Raw genomic sequence first — 16,664 nt, forward strand, 5'->3', positions numbered from 1 at the left:
CCCACGAGGGTGGAAGGCGCGCCCCCTGCCTCGTCGGCCCACGGTGGCCCTCCTCCACTTATCCTTTCACCCACACACTCCTTCTTCCTCCCACAAACACGAATATCCAACTCAAACCCGAGTCCAAGCTCGTTTTGCTGCCATTTTCGATCTCCTTGCTCAAAGCACCTCTCACAAAACTGCTTGGGGAGATTGTTCCTTGGTATGTGACTCCTCCATTGGTCCAATTAGTTTTGGTTCTAGTACTTTATTAATTGCAAATTTGTGCTGCCTAGGTGACCATGTTCTTGAGCTCCCATGTCAAATTTATATGGTTCCAAGTAGTCTTGATGCAAGATATAGGCTCTAGGCACTTGTAGGAGTAGTTTCTATCAATATTATTGAGTTTGGTTTACTTTTATTTTAAAGTTACTAAAAATTTCAGAATTTTTTAGAAAATGATGAAGAGACTTTTGAGGGGCTCATCGAGTCGAAGCTCGAAGGAAAAGGCACCGAAGCCTAAGTATAATCTGCCTCGCACCGCGGAGATTTGGTCGTGTGAATGGCCTTCCGATGATTTCGTGAGAGCAGCCGGGATTTATGTAGATTTTCATGAATTGGCTAAGAATGCAGGCCTCACCGCTTTCCTCCATGACCAACGTGATCAGTATCTCTTACTCACAAATATCTTTGTGCAAAACTTTCATTTCCATTCTAGGAGCTCACCATGTACGGTGGAGTTTCATTTATATGATGAGCATAAGGAGATGTCACTTTATGATTTTTGTCGGGTTTGTTTAGTCCCTTCTGAGGGCAAGACAGAGGAACCACACCACGAGGATGTGGATGGGTTTCTTGATACTATCACTGTAGGGGGAACAAGGAAGGTTTCAGATACACGAATCACTAGCATACATTTTCCTGTTTTACATTATTTTGCATTATTTGCTAGTCGTTGTTTAATTGATCACAGAAACTGTAGAAACCTTAGTGTCCCTGATATTATTATTTTTCTCCAAGATTTATACGGTGATAACTCTGTTATTATGGGCGGCATTATTGCTAAATGGTTAAGTCAGAACCGTACCAAGGCCCCATCTTTGGAGGCATCTATGCTTCACGCCTAGCTGCACATTTTAACATACCTATTAGGCATTATGAGAAGGAAGAAAAAGTGTTGCCTCGTGTTTATTTAGATTATAAAAGTATGATGGCACATGATTTTATTGTTAAGAATAGGGAAGGAGATCTTAAATACAAATTGTTCTTTGATAAACATCATCCTGAGACTATTACCCTGCCTGCTCCTTCTTTGTTTGATTTATCTGCAGGCTAGTACCTTGTTCCGTTAAAGGCTATTCACGCCTACCGGAACCCTGTACCAGCTATCGAGCCAGAGCCAGAACCACTAGTTGATCCTTCACGACAGTCTAATTACCAGTGTGATCCGGAGATGATTGACAGCTAGTGGCAATCGGAGTCTTCGTCTTCATCGCAGTACGACCCCAGCTACTATTATGGATATCCGCTAGGCCAGCCGTGGCCATAGACCAACTTAGGCCAAAAGCCTAATCTTAGGGGAGTACGTATTTCCCACCGACATTACATTTATGCTCACACACTCATTGCTAGATGTCGGTGCTCATACTTTTTCATTATATCATCCATGCTAGTTTATTTTCTTTTTATGCTTTCCTTTTGTGTGTTTAATAAACCTTAAGAAAAAACCAAAAAAATTACTTGTAGCTTCTAATTAGTTTACTTCCAATGCTTGTAGTAGTAATTAAAAAGTAAACCCAAAAAGATTTCCTGTTCTTCTTTTACTTGTTGGGAGCTCTCCCGTGTAAATAGTTTTATTTCTTTTCTTTTCTTTGGGGGTCGATAGGAGAAGACCATAATTAAATTGTTGAAGTAGCTCTTATATGCATTATTGTTGATCTGACAAGAGAGCCCATATTGCATTGTATTCTCCTGTTAATGAATGCTTGAAGATTCCATCTTAGTCCAATGTGTGTGCACTATTATTATTATTATTATTCACATTGTTCGGTCGTGCAAGTGAAAGGCAATTATGATGATATATGATGGACTGACTGAGATGAGAAAAGCTGGTATGAACTCGACCTCTTTTGTTTTTGTAAATATGATTAGTTCATCGTTCCTGATTCAGCCTATTATGAATAAACTTGTTTGCAATGACAACTAGAGATCATAGTTTCTTGTGCCATGCTTGATTAGCTATGAGTTATAATGTTTTACCTTGCCTGCCAACATGCTATTAAAATGGTTGTGATGTGGTATGATAGGTTGGTATCCTCCTATGAATGATTTAAGTGACTTGACTTGGCGCATGTTCACGCATGTAGTTGAAACAAAATCAACACAGCCTTCACGATATTTATGTTCATGGTGGATTATATCCTACTCATGCTTGCATTCGGTGTTGATTAATTTTAATGCATGTTCATGACTGTTGTCGCTCTCTAGCTAGCTGCTTCCCAGTCTTTTCCTAACCTTCACCTGTACTAAGCGGGAATACTGCTTGTGCATCCAACTCCATAAACCCCAAAGTTATTGCATATGACACTACTAGGGAAAAGGCTAGCAGCAGCGCGGGTTTTAGGTGTATCAGTAGCGCGGGGACCGGCGCTACTAATAAGGCGCTACAGCTAACACATAGCAGTAGTGCGTGCTCACCAGCGCTACTGCTACACAAGTGTAGCAGCAGCGCGCTTAATGGAAGCTCGCTACTGCTAATAGCTATAGCGCGCTTCTCCTGTGCGCGCAACTGCTACTACCGCACTGCTGCTAACTTTTCTCTACTCGCTACTGCTAATTTTAGTAGTTTTTTTGGTTTTTTGGGCATATTTGTTTTGTATTTGAACAGGCTTTATAGAAGAATCTTTAGCACATACAAATGTCATCATGATACACATACAAATGCCAGCGAGACCACAAACGTAATCATAGCATATACATACAAATAGTCTCATCATAATCATCATCCAACACAAAGTGGTATCTTGTCATCATCTCGAAAATAGCGATACATGCAAGTCTCGAATACTTGCAACTACAACGTCAACCATCTAAACAAAGGTATACGCGAGAAGAGCTATCACTATGAGTGAGAGCGGAACTATGCAGTACATGAGGTGGCGGTTACGAGTCCTCTCTCGCGCTAGAGTGAACCTCAAGTAACTAGCTTCTCCTTCTTGTCTGCTTTTGAAGCCTTTATGGCTGGCGCCCGGGAACCAATTCACTTGCACCTGACACTCATGCCTCTCGTTGTACACCCCCGGAACCTTCCCTCTGTACACGACATAGCACTTCCATATCGCCATCAAGAAACTAGGTACCTGTAAGAGATGCATGTTCATGAAGAGGATGTACAATCATATATATGCAACAAAATATACTAGAGCAACACCGAAAAAGAAAGGGTTAGCAACTAGATGCATCATACAGTACGCAAATTAGTTAACTAGAGGTATGCAGGTCATCGTACGCAAACTAACAAAGTAGCGTTACGCAAGTTCGGCAGGGACCGTGGACATCACAAAGTTTCATCGCTACAAAAAGTATACAAGTTCAACCGACACATATCATCATCATCGGCATCATAAATCACTAGAAGTTCCATCCTTCCATATCATCGAGGATGGACCCTAGCTTCTTGAACGGCGTGAGGTCTAGACGTTGCATGCCTATGCGAGTTCGGACGTCAGCTCGCGATATAGGGCCGTGGTGGAACATCCCCTTCTCATCGACGACTTCTTTCATGATGATCGTCGCAATGTCGCTTTGGATGCGAAAGAAGTCATCTCTAAGTTTATAATCCGCTTCTCCATGAGATTCTAGCCACTTGTGGATATGATCATCATTTCTGCTTCTCATGCGAAGCTTTTGGTGATCCGTGTTGAACTGAATCATGAGATGGACGATGTAGAATCCATCCTTCTTGCTTGGTTTTGGGACATGGATGCAGGAGAAGTTAGTTTTATGCGCGAAACCCATCTTCTTGTTCCTTTGTTTCCTGATCTGCATGTGGCCACCTCTAATGCTGAAGCCTTGGAGAGCATCATCTAGAATATTCATTATGTGGGTGTAGTCTTTTTTCTCGTAGTCTCTGGAAGGGTCAAAATACACGGCGTGGGAGACTTGCGGGTAAAGAACGATAAGGACGGCGCGCCCGTTGCTGCAGGGAAAAGACACCTCAAATTATTCCCCATAGAGAGAGAAGGAATGATTGAAATGTATGAAAGGGTTGTCCGGAACTGACTTACTTTGGATGATAAGGCACGAGGACAATTTCCCGGTCCTTATTCTGTACCATGAAGTTTTGGAGGTACTCCCTAGCAGTTTCACGCTCAAAGTCGCCGAGACTCAAGAAAGACTCGTGCATGTAGTACGGATCCGCCACACAGATTTGCGAGACTTCTTCACTCTTCATGACGGAGCTCATATGTAGCGCAAAAAGGCGGACGATTGTAAAATCGAGCCGCCTTGTCAGAAACATCTCAAAGATATGGTCAAACCGCAGGAAGAACACCTCCGCGGGCCGTGTCTCGACGTAGCACTTCCCCTCAGGCACACGAGCCGCGTATGTCGGATATCCTGGATCCTTTGAGGCTAGTAGGCTTTTCTCAGTCGACAGCACATGGTCGTGCAGTCTCCTGAGATCCCCTGATAGTGCCTCCAGCGGTTTCGGCGGTAGCATCGGCTCGCCCGTGAGATGGAACATGGCCGCACCTTTCACGGGTACACGCTCTTCAGAATGCATCGTCTGGCTGCTATGTGCTCTGGCTTGTTTGGAGGCAGCTATCTTCCCCGATCTCTTTCTCTCCTTTTTCTTGGGCACACCTTCTAGACCCTTCCTTAACCCCTGCCCCAGTGTTCCCGGGCTAAGTACTGTACGACCCTCGCGCCCGGCTAGTTGAGCCTGTGTTGAGGCGGCATCTTCAGGCGTGTCCTGTGAGGATTTCATGAAGAGAGACTTTTTGCAATCCCTGTTACGACCTTCCTGCCCAGGCATATCATCCATGTCCTCATTAGCAAGCTGATAGCCCGATTCGTCATATGGTTGACTCATCAATTCTATGTCACATTCATACGCGTTTGTATTGAGGAAATCCATAGGGTCGACCTGCGTCTCATCATCCATTCTCTGTTCTACAGGACAAATTACATCAGCTAGTACTATTGCACCCCCTTCATCATGTCGTCTGCCGCTCTCACCCGGCACTACAAGAGCTGGTAATTGCGTAGGCGGGGTGGTGGTCTTCGCACATCCTTGTTGATGTATGGTTATTGGTGTGCTCTCAGCCGGCTCCAGACGAATAACATTCTTCGGCCATAGCAGCACCCAACCCTTGCAGCTTCCAATCCGCGGCGGGGTCTCGTCGTCCGCTCCCACATGCTGTACTGGAGGAGGCAAATCCTCGTGCCCCGATTTCACACTGGACAAGCTAACCCTGAAGTGCCCAGCGGGGATCGGCTGGTTGTGGAACGTGGGTTGCAAGGGGTCCATTATCATCCCCTTTCCCACGTCCACCTTCTGGCCTTTGATCAAGTAGAGTATGGTGCACGAGGTTTCTTTCGCCTGCAAACACATATGTGTGTGGCGTAAAATATCTGAAAGGCAACAAAAATGGAATATTATATATGTGTGTGTGTGTGTTGGTGTGACATGTAATTACCGTGATGCCGTCGAGCTCAGCCAAAGAAGAAGGCCCACCGAGCACGCCAGAGACTGAGGACGGGCTGCTATTAGCGGGAGCGGCTGCGATAGGAGGCCCGGTTGCATGGGCAAGTGATGGTGCGATGGTGTTGTTGTTCATGGAGTTGCTCCCGACGAAACTAGGCAACGGGAAATCATGTACCGTCTTGTCTGGATTTTCCTTCGTCCAATTGATGATAACTGGAACCAAGTTAGTAGCGAAATCATTTCTGCAGGCAGTTACAGCTACATTGACTACCTGCTGTAGCAACTCATATTTGTCCTCGGCTGCTTTTTTTGCGTCCTCAGCTGCTTTTTTCTCGACCGCAAGCTTCACCTTCACATCGATGTCCACCTGACTAAACTTCTTTTTCTGCTTCTTGGCCTCCGGGCCCTAATTGTAAAACACCTTCCACGTGGCACCGTCTCCAGTGCCGTGCACACGACCATATTGCGGGCGCTGGCCCAAAGGGAGTCCCTTAAGTTTGTTCAAGGCCCGGTTGAGAGGGGTGTCCCACTTGGGCCTCATCGGAGAAGTAGGCTTTCGGCTGCAAGCTGGTGTTGCTTCTCCAGTAGTCTAATCAATTTCCTCGTCATCTGGTCCGTGTAAAAAACCTTTTTCTCCTTGTCCCACTTGTAGCGGGCCCTGATGAAGTCACGCTCCAAGGGGTTGTTGAACTTCACGAAGGGGTCTGGGAGACCCGCGGCTTCACGATCCGCGTCCTTTTATCGAGGTAGCCACGGCTTCCGAGGTGATGCTTCCCTGTGTTCCTTTGCTGAAGGCTCTTCAATTTCACAGTCTTAGCCTTGGCGTCCTCGGTAGCACAAGTGTCCTTGAACTTTTCGAACTCCTCTTCCGTAAGTGTCGGATTTTCCTCTAGAATCTTGGACAGGGGTTCCTCAGCCTCAATAGCTCGTTTCACCCTCCCTTCCGAGGCGGCCAAATCATTGCTGAACATGCCCATGGCGTGATTGTTAATCTTTTTCATCTTCAAATCATCCCACGGTTGTTCTATGTTATCATTCCGGTCGGGGAACTTGAATCTCTTGTGCAACTTCGTTAGGAGCAACTGCGTCAAATGTTCTTTCTTCCTTAAGTCATCGTCGTTGATGCTCGCGCATTCCCGTAGGATGCATCCTACTTGGTTCCCATAGCACTTGCGAGGTTCTTTCGGCTCTAATGGCTCAAACTTGCCAGGTGCCATCTTTGTGATCACAAGTCGTCCAATCCCTAGTTTGTTAGGTTTTCCTATCCTCTGCTTCTTATGCTTCCTCTTTTCGGTAGCGGCATTGGCGCCGGTACCTTCCCCGCCGGTATCTTCCCCGCCGGTACCTTCCCCACCGGTCTCGGCACCGCCATCGCTATCGGCGCCGTCGGTGTCGATGTCGGCGTCAGTACCATCATCGAGGCGGACTAGCAAACCTTGCTTAGCAGTCAAAAAGTCGAGGTAGTCTTGTTCACCCTGATAATCCATCTCGTATGCATCTTGGTCAGAAGGCCCAGTTTCTTCGTTGTTCGACATGTTTCCTATGATTAAGTGTCCTCATTTATTTCTAAAAGTATGAATAAATGAGAAATGACATAAAAAAGAAATCTATGTGCCAGCACTCGATATGCCAACTATGTAGCACAAATCATGCCTTTATTCACGGGAAATTTCGGCATGACCTTTGCTAAAAAATGGACATATCGAGCGCCTGAAATTCACCGGAACGGAAATGAATCAACATTCTGGCGTAACATAGGCCACTCGGATCATTTACCAAACATGACATGTCCAAAACATGACATATCCACATATCACATGTCCAGTTCAAATTTGCATATAAATTCAGCTAATTTTGAAACCTATCTAAATTCATAACTAAATAGATAACCTAATTAACATAACTAAAACCTAAGTAAATTAACCAAAGAACCCTAGCTAGCAGAGAGAGAGAGGGGGGTGGTTTAAAGAGGGTGCAGGGGCGAGGAGGCAGGCCCGACGACGGCCGAGGTTGGGAGGGGAGGAAGCAGAGGAGGGAGGCGAGGGCCGACGGGTCGGGGGCGCGCCGGGCAGGGCGAGCGCCGGGGTCGGGGGCAAGCGCGCCTGGGTCGGGGGCGAGCGCCTGGGTCGGGGGCGAGCACCGGGGCCGGGTCGGGCGCGGCGGTGCGACGGGGGGAAGAGAGTGGGGATTTGGGGGAAAAGAGGCGGGATGAAGCAGGGAGAGTGAGAATTTTGGGTTAAGTGGATGTAGCAGTAGCATGTTTAGACAAAACGCGCTACTACTATTAAAGGCAGCTATAGCGGTTTTATACAGAAACCGCTACTGCTACCTTGACTAGGTGTAGCTCTTTTTCAGTAAAGCACTACTGCTATAACCACTTTCCCTTTTTCTTTTCCTTTATTTTTCTCACTTTTCTTTTTTTTCCAAGAGCAGTGAAAGAAGGGAATGCGATATATATTGCATCATTTGATGGTTAAATATGTATTCAAAATAGGAACATATATATTACATCATTGGACCCATGCATAATAATCCCATTTTTGTTTGACCGATTCCTCAACGCTGACGTTTTCGTTTTTGATTCAACTTCTTTCCCTTCTTGTTCGTCGAAGAATAATTGAGCCCCTCATTGTGACTTTGCCTTTTCCATGGAGTATGATTTTTCTTAGGTAATGTAGTATTGATTCTTCCTTTGACGTATACTTCATTATCATCGTCATCTTCCCTCATTGGGTTGTCGTACTGATCATAGTCTTCCTCGTTGGCGACTCCATCCATTCCAATGATGTTCCTTTTGCCTCTCCTCACGACAACACGACTGGGATTGCATGGGTGAGTTATGAAGAAGCATTGTGTCACGTGCTTAGCGTGTACCCATGGCTCGTTTTTTGCGATAGCGTTCACGGTAGCGCTCTTGGCGTCGGGTATAGTCATGGTAGTGAAAATCCGGTTTTCTCTTTCGACATTCTTAGCCCATCTAACACGGAACATCGTCGTATTGTGCAGTCCAGAGTAGTCAAGCTCCCAGATCTCCTCAACCCTTCCATAAAATCGTTCAGTTGCGCCGTTGTCGCTGCCGGTCATGCATTCCATTGTCACCCCTGAGTTCTGATCATCACTGTCCATATCTTTGGCCTCCGTGTAGAACGTGTATCCGTTGATATCATATGCCTGATAGGTTACAAGGTTGGGCGAGGGGCCATGTGCTACGGCGTATATGAGCAATCCATCCTTAGAGCCCTCCTTCCGGGGATTAGCAATAATATGCTCTTTGAACCAATGCAGGAAAGTGGAGTTGTGCTCTCTAGTAACTTCGGCATCTGTCTTGCATACCCCCCGGTCATGATACTTCTTTGCGATAATTTCTTTGTGCAGTGCCACGAAAGGATCTACCTCGTCTAGATGTTGTAGCACTACCAAGTTTGCTCTGTCAAAGTCGCTGCGTCGATCTGAGTATGCCACGTGCAATTCCCTGCGACCGTTGCAGTGACCTTCTCCTTCGAGCCTCCCATCGTGCTTGTTAACGGGCAAACCAACACTAACACCAGGCGGCTGGTCTGCGCCATATAGAAAATTCTCACAGAAAGAGATGCACTCTTGTGTCAAATAGCCCTGGACGATGCTTCCATCCGGACGGGACATGTTACGAACGAATCCTTTGATGATCCCATTCATCCTCTCAAACGGCATCATGTTGTGCAGGAATGACGGCCCCAGGTCTATTATGTCATCCACAATATGGACACACAGATGCACCATGACGTCAAAGAACGCGGGCGGGAAGTACATCTCAAGCTCATTCAGTATCACAACGATCTCTTCCTGTAGCCTTCGGAGCTGCTTCACACTGATCGACTTTCGAGAGATGACGTCGAAAAAGTTGCAGAGACCAATAAGCGTGTCACGGACGTGCTTGTCCATTATCCCTCTAAGGGCAACAGGTAGTATCTGCGTCATCATCACATGACAGTCATGGGACTTCATCCCGCTGAACCTTTTCTTGTCCGTGTCTAGATATCTGCTTATCTTGCCACAGTAACCGGAACTAACTTTGACTCCGGTAAGGCACTTAAAGAATTGATGGATCTCAGCCTGACTTAAGGTGAAGCAAGAAGGGGGGCAATAATCCTCTTTCTTTATTTTCTTGCCCTTCTTCTCCCGTGCCTCTGTCTCCGTCTCTGTCTCGTCTGACATTTTACGGGGCGGCATGTGCAGATCTTCCCTGATTTTCAAATCTTGCAAGTCTTTTCTTGCCTTCGGCCCATCCTTGGTCTTATCCGGCATGTTCATCAGTGTTGCGAGCAAGCTCTCAAGGACATTCTTACAGATATGCATTTGATCAAGGCAATGAGGTGTATCGAGTTTGTGCCAGTACTCCAAGTCCCAAAACACAGACCTTGTCTTCCATACCTTCAACAGCGGCTCCGGCGCCTTTCTCATTATCTTTCCCGACGCGGGGCACTCCTTCCAGTTTTTCAATAGCTCATCGATTTCGGCACCGCTCCGCTTACGTGGAGGTCCTCGATGCTCAGCGTGACCATTGAATAGATCTCCACGGTTTCTCCACGGGTCGTCCTGTTCGAGCCATCTTCGATGCCCCATGTACACGATTTTCCTAGACCCGCCATCTTTCCTTAACATTAGCTGCTGAGACGTCGTATCATCCATGCACCGCGTGCATTCGCAATATCCATGGCACACCTGGCCTTCCACATATCCGTAACCGAGATAGTCCTGCACTGTCGTGATCAGCGCGACTCTCATGTTGAAATACTCGCCTTTGCTGGCGTCCCATGTCTTGGCCGGTGTTTTCCATAACGTGTCTAACTCCTCTTGAAGTAGCCCCAGATACAAATTAATATTATTTCCTGGTTGTTTCGGCCCTTGAATAAGCATGCTCATGTGAATGTACTTTGATTTCATGCACAACCAGGGGGGAGGTTGTACATCCATACAAAGACGGGCCATGTGCTATGGTTGGTGTTCTGATTGCCAAATGGATTCATGCCATCGGTACACGCGCCGAGCACGATGTTCCTTGCATCACATCCAAAATACCGATAGAAGCTGTTCAACGCTCTCCACTGGCTTCCATCCTTGACGTGTCTCAGCTTCGGATCATCTCCATCGTCGGGCTTCTTCCTCTCCGCGTGCCAGCGCATTAGCTTTGCTTCCTTGGGATCTACAAAATACCTCTGGAGACGGGGAGTGATTGGTAAGTACCATACCACTTTCTGGGGACATTTCTTCCCAGCCTTCTTGTATCGAGAAGCATTGCACACCGGACAGCTTGTTTTTTCCGTGTTCTCCTTCCGATAAATTATGCAATCGTTGATGCATGCATGGTATCTAACGTGTGGCAGATCAAGAGGGCACACGATCTTCTTGGCCTCATCAACACTACTAGGACATAGATTACCCGCGGGAAGAACATCCTTTAGGTACTTGAGATGCTCATCGAGGCTAGTGTCAGTCCATTTTTTTAGCCTTCGTCTTCAGGAGTTGGAGCGTGAAACTCAAGCAGGTCACCTCAGGATTGCAACCATCATACAATGGAGTGTTCGAGTCTACCACCAGTTGCTCCAGCTTAGCCTCCTCTCTAGAAGCAGCTCTCTCAGTACTCGTCTCCTTGCGAAGCAATGCTTGAACATGAGGGTCCCGCACGATTGAACTTAGTACCGACGAACTCTGCTGCGTGGAGTCCATGTCATTCTATCCGCCGCCATGTCCGACCCCTTCTCTGCCGCCATGTCCGGCCTCTTCCCGCCGCCATTATTGATCATCTCTTCGTCTTGCCCCGTGTCATCATTGCCTGCCCCGTCGGCATCCTCAACATCGTCATCCTCATCTTCAATTATCCACCGAGTATAGCCATCCATGAAACCAGTCATGAGCAGGTGCGCTTCGACACGACCATCGTCATGGGGGTCGAGCCAAACTATTCCTTTGCATTTTTGACATGGACATAAAACCTCTGTCAGGTTATTTTCCTTCATGTCCTGCACCGCCGACCGCAACCACCTGTCCACCATCGTTCCACTGACCATCGTCAACTCTGCATGGTAATAATAAACAAATTGATTATAAAAATGCATGCATTCATCAAAGTCATACAAAAATTCGGCATGACCTTCCTTAAAAATAGGACATATATAGATCTAGAGTTTGCCCGGAATTCGCCGAAACGGAAATAAATCGACATTTCGGCAAAACATAGGCAACTCAAAAGCACAATTTGGCGTCAACTCATGCCACACACAAAATTTCCATAAACATATCACACACACATAAACATATTTCCATTTTGCAAAAGCATGAAATTTTAATCACCTCTATCTCGAGATCGAGCACACGGTGGAGATGATGTTGTAGGGAGATCAAAAGTGCACAAATCTCTTCTTGACAAAGATAGATCTAGTTAGGGGCAAATAGGTCACTTAACTAAATTCTACATCTACCTAGCTACCTAATTTGGGAGGAGACAACTTCAACTAGTAGAGGGGGAAGGAAAAAGAGAAAGGAGATGCATTAATGGAGGTGGTGTAGTTATAGCTAGGAGTAATGAAGAGAGAGAAAGGTAGGTAGAAGAGGGAGAGTAATGGGGGAGAAGTATTGAGGAAGAAGAAGAGTGAGAGAGGGAGGATGTGGGAGGTAGGGGAAAGGGAGGAGAGGAGATGGGGAGGGGAGGTGGAAAAAGGTGGTGGGTGCTGCGTCTTAGCAGTAGCGCGGGAGCAAAAGTGCGCTGCTGCTAAGAGCGTAGCAGCAGCGCGCTTTCCTATCACGCGCTACTGCTAAACGGGCCAACCGTGTGGACAATTTCAAAATTAGCAGCAGCGACGTGACTAAAAAGAGCGCTACTACTATGGCATTAGCAGCAGTGCGCTTCCTGACGCCGTGCTACTGGTAAACTTATGTCGTTGTGTATTGTCAGTGGATTTTTGTAGCAGCGCGGTTTAAACATCATGCGCTACTGCTAAATTTGCACCAGTAACGCGCTTTCCGTAACCGCACTGCTACTAATTAGCAGCAGCGCCTCTTTTTATGCCGCGCTGCTGCTAAGATTCTGTGTATAAGGTTTTCCCTAGTAGTGTGAGTCCACCATACCTACCTATATACAGTATCTACCTGACGTTCCAAGTAAATTTGTATGTGCCAAACTCTAAACCTTCAAATAAATATCATGTTTTGTATGCTCGAATAGCTCATGTATCAACTAGGGCTGTCCGTATCTTCCATGTCCGTATCAACTAAATGGCTGGTCACCGGGATGCCCAGTCCCATGCTTTATGCAAATCAAATCAAAATAATTGCAAACAAAACTCCCCCTGGGACTCTTATTAGTTGGAGGAACTCGTTGTTTCGAGCAAGCCATGGATTGATGTTTGTTGGTGGAAGGGGGAATATAAACTTTACCATTCTGTTTGGGAACAGCCTATAATGTGTGTAGCATGGAAGATATCACCATCTCTTGGTTGTTATGTTGACAATGAAAGTATACCGCTCAAAATATTATTCACCTCTATTTCAAAACCGAGCTCTGGCACCTCTACAAATCCCTGCTTCCCTCTGCGAAGGGCCTATCTATTTACTTTTATGCTGAGTCATCATCCTCTTATTACAAAGCACCAATTGGAGAGCACCGCTGTCATTTGCATTCATTATTGTTAGTTTACATTGAGTATGACTTGACTGGATCTCTTTTACTACGAATTACAATGTCTAGTCGGTCCTTGGTCTTTAAAGGTCCTCTGCATTTATGTTTTGCGGTCTCAAAAAGGGCTAGCGAGATAGCATCTTGTTATATCATATTATGATTGTTTTGAGAAAGTGTTGTCATCTGAGATTTATTATTATTGCTCACTAGCTGATTATGCTATTGATATGAATAAACTTGAGACCTAAGTGTTATTGCGAATGTGGTTAGTTATAATCTTTGCTGAAAACTTGAATGCTGGCTTTACATATTTACAACAACAAGAGCAAACAAAGTTTGTAAAAGTTTTTCTTTATCACTTTCATTTTGTCAACTGAATTGCTTGAGGACAAGCAAATGTTTAAGCTTGGGGGAGTTGATACGTCTCCATCGTATCTACTTTTCCAAACACTTTTGCCCTTGTTTTGGACTCTAACTTGCTTGATTTGAATGTAACTAACCCGGACTGACGCTGTTTTCAGCGGAATTACCATGGTGTTATTTATGTGCAGAAACAAACATTCTCGGAATGACCTGAATCTTCACCGAGCAACTTTTTGGAAAATATAAAAAATACCTGCAAAAGATGAAGGCCAGGGGGCTCACCACCTGTCCACGAGGGTGGGGGCGTGCCTGCCCCCTAGGGCGCGCCCCTACCTCATGGGCCCCCTGGAGCTCCTCCGACTCCAACTCCAGCTCTATTTATTGTGTTTCGGGGAGAGAAAAATCAGAGAGAAGAATTCATCACGTTTTACGATACGGAGCCACCGCCAAGCCCTAAAACCTCTTGGGAGGGCTGATCTGGAATCCATTCGGGGCTCCAAAGAGGGAAATCTGTCGCCATCGTCATCATCAACCATCCTCCATCACCAATTTCATGATGCTCACTGCTGTGCGTGAGTAATTCCATCGTAGGCTTGCTGGACGGTGATGGATTGGATGGGATCTATCATGTAATCAAGTTAGTTTTGTTAGGGTTTGATCCCTAGTGTCCACTATGTTCTGAGATTGATGTTGCTATGACTTTGCTATGCTTAATGCTTGTCACTAGGGCCCGAGTGCGATGATTTCAGATCTGAACCTATTATGTTTTCATCAATATATGAGAGTTCTTGATCCTATCTTGCAAGTCTATAGTCACCTATTATGTGTTATGATCCGTTAACCCCTAAGTGACAATAATCGGGATACTTACCGGTGATGACCGTAGTTTGAGGAGTTCATGTATTCACTATGTTTTAATTCTTTGTTCCGGTACTCTATTAAAAGGAGGCTTAATATCGCTTAGTTTCCGTAAGGACCCTGCTGTCACGGGAGGGTAGGACAAAAGATGGCATGCAAGTTGTTTTCCATAAGCACATATGACTATATTCGGAATACATGCCTACATTACATTGATGAACTGGAGCTAGTTCTTTGTCACCCTAGGTTATGACTATTACATGATGAACCACATCCAGCATAATTCTCCATCACCGATCCATTGCCTACGAGCTTTCCATATATTGTTCTTCGCTTATTTACTTTCCCGTTGCTATTGCTATCATCACTACAAAATACCAAAAACATTACTTTTACTACGGTTACCCTTTGCTACCATTAGCACTACTATCATATTACTTTGCTACTAAATACTTTTCTGCAGATACTAAGTTTCCAGGTGTGGTTGAATTGACAACTCAGCTGCTAATACTTGATAATATTCTTTGGCTCCCCTTGTGTGGAATCAATAAATTTGGGTTGAATACTTTACCCTTGAAAACTGTTGTGATCCCCTATACTTGTGGGTTATCAAGGACCAATGTTGCTGAACCTCCATGACAGATACTGGTCGGATGGTCTCTACGATCAAAAGTGATCGGAAAGGATGACCATGGGTTAAATTTTGGGGCGACTGGATCTATGGCATAAACATCCCTTAGTGCATGCTTGTTCTCCCGCTTGGGGATATGAGTGACATAGATCATGTTCACTATTTTTACCTCGGGGGGAATTTCTTTTGCCCCCCGGTGTTTGCTAAGTGAGGCTCTTCATCGTCGTCCTCGCTGGGCGGCCCCTTCCCTTTGTGTTCGGTGTTTAACTTAGCGTCATGTTTAAAAGACCCAACAATTTCTAATGGTATGGTTGGCAGGCTTGTCAGGGGTGCCATGGATCTGGCAAGGCCGATCTAGTATTCGGTCCAGACTAGATGCACCATCTTTGTTTCCTTTAAATGGTTTCTTTCGCTACCGAGTTTACAACCATTGAATCCGGCATTGACCGCCGTGTCTTCAGTATCTTCATTGTTGTTTTGACACTTGTGTTTATTGCGTCATGGCCTGCCATTGCCATCTCTGGCTTCGGAGGTGTCGGGGTCGCTGGTGCTATTGCATCTATGAGCTAGCCAGCTATCTTCTCCCACACAAAAGTGGGTCATAAGTGCAGTGAGAGCTGCCATGGACTTCGGCTTTTCTTGGTCGAGGTTTTGGGCGAGCAACTCATCACGGACGATGTGTTTAAAGGCCGCGAGGGCTTCAGCGTCCGGACAATCGACAATTTGGTTCTTTTTAATTAACAACCTGGTCCAGAATTTCCAGGCCGACTCTCCAGATTGCTAGACTATGTGACTAAGGTCATCAGCGTCTGGAGGCCGAACATAGGTGCCTTGGAAGTTGTTATCGGTGTCAAAATCGGCAGATCTCGGGTAGGGGGTCCCGAACTATGCGTCTAAGGATCGAAGGTAACAGGAGACATGGGACACAATGTTTACCCAGGTTCAGGCCCTCTTAATGGAGGTAATACCCTACGTCCTGCTTGATTGACTTCCATGAATATAGGGATTACAAGAGTTGATCTACCACGAGATCGTAATGGCTAAACTCTAGATATCTAGCTAGTATGATTATGATTGCCTCTACGGACTAAACCCTCCTGTTTATATAGACACCGGAGGGACCTACGGTTGTACAGAGTCAGTTTACAAAGGAAGGAATCTTCATATTCGAACGGCAAGCTTGCTTTCCATGTAAAGAGAGTCCCATTCGGACACGGGACGAAGTCTTCTGTCTTGTATCTTCACGGCCCATTAGTCCGGCCCACGTCACATAGCCCGGACGCCCAAGGACCCCTTAATCCAGGACTCTCTCAGTAGCCCCCGAACCAGACTTCAATGATGATGTGTCCGGTGCGCAGATTGTCTTCGGCATTGCAAGGCGGGTTCCTCCTCCGAATACTTCAAATCATCTGACCCGAAGAGTTATACTCGGCTTTTCATTTAATGTCATACCCTTCGGTTTCTGCGCCTCT

Source organism: Triticum aestivum, chromosome 7A (genome assembly GCF_018294505.1).
Source record: "Triticum aestivum cultivar Chinese Spring chromosome 7A, IWGSC CS RefSeq v2.1, whole genome shotgun sequence".
NCBI lineage: Eukaryota > Viridiplantae > Streptophyta > Magnoliopsida > Poales > Poaceae > Triticum > Triticum aestivum.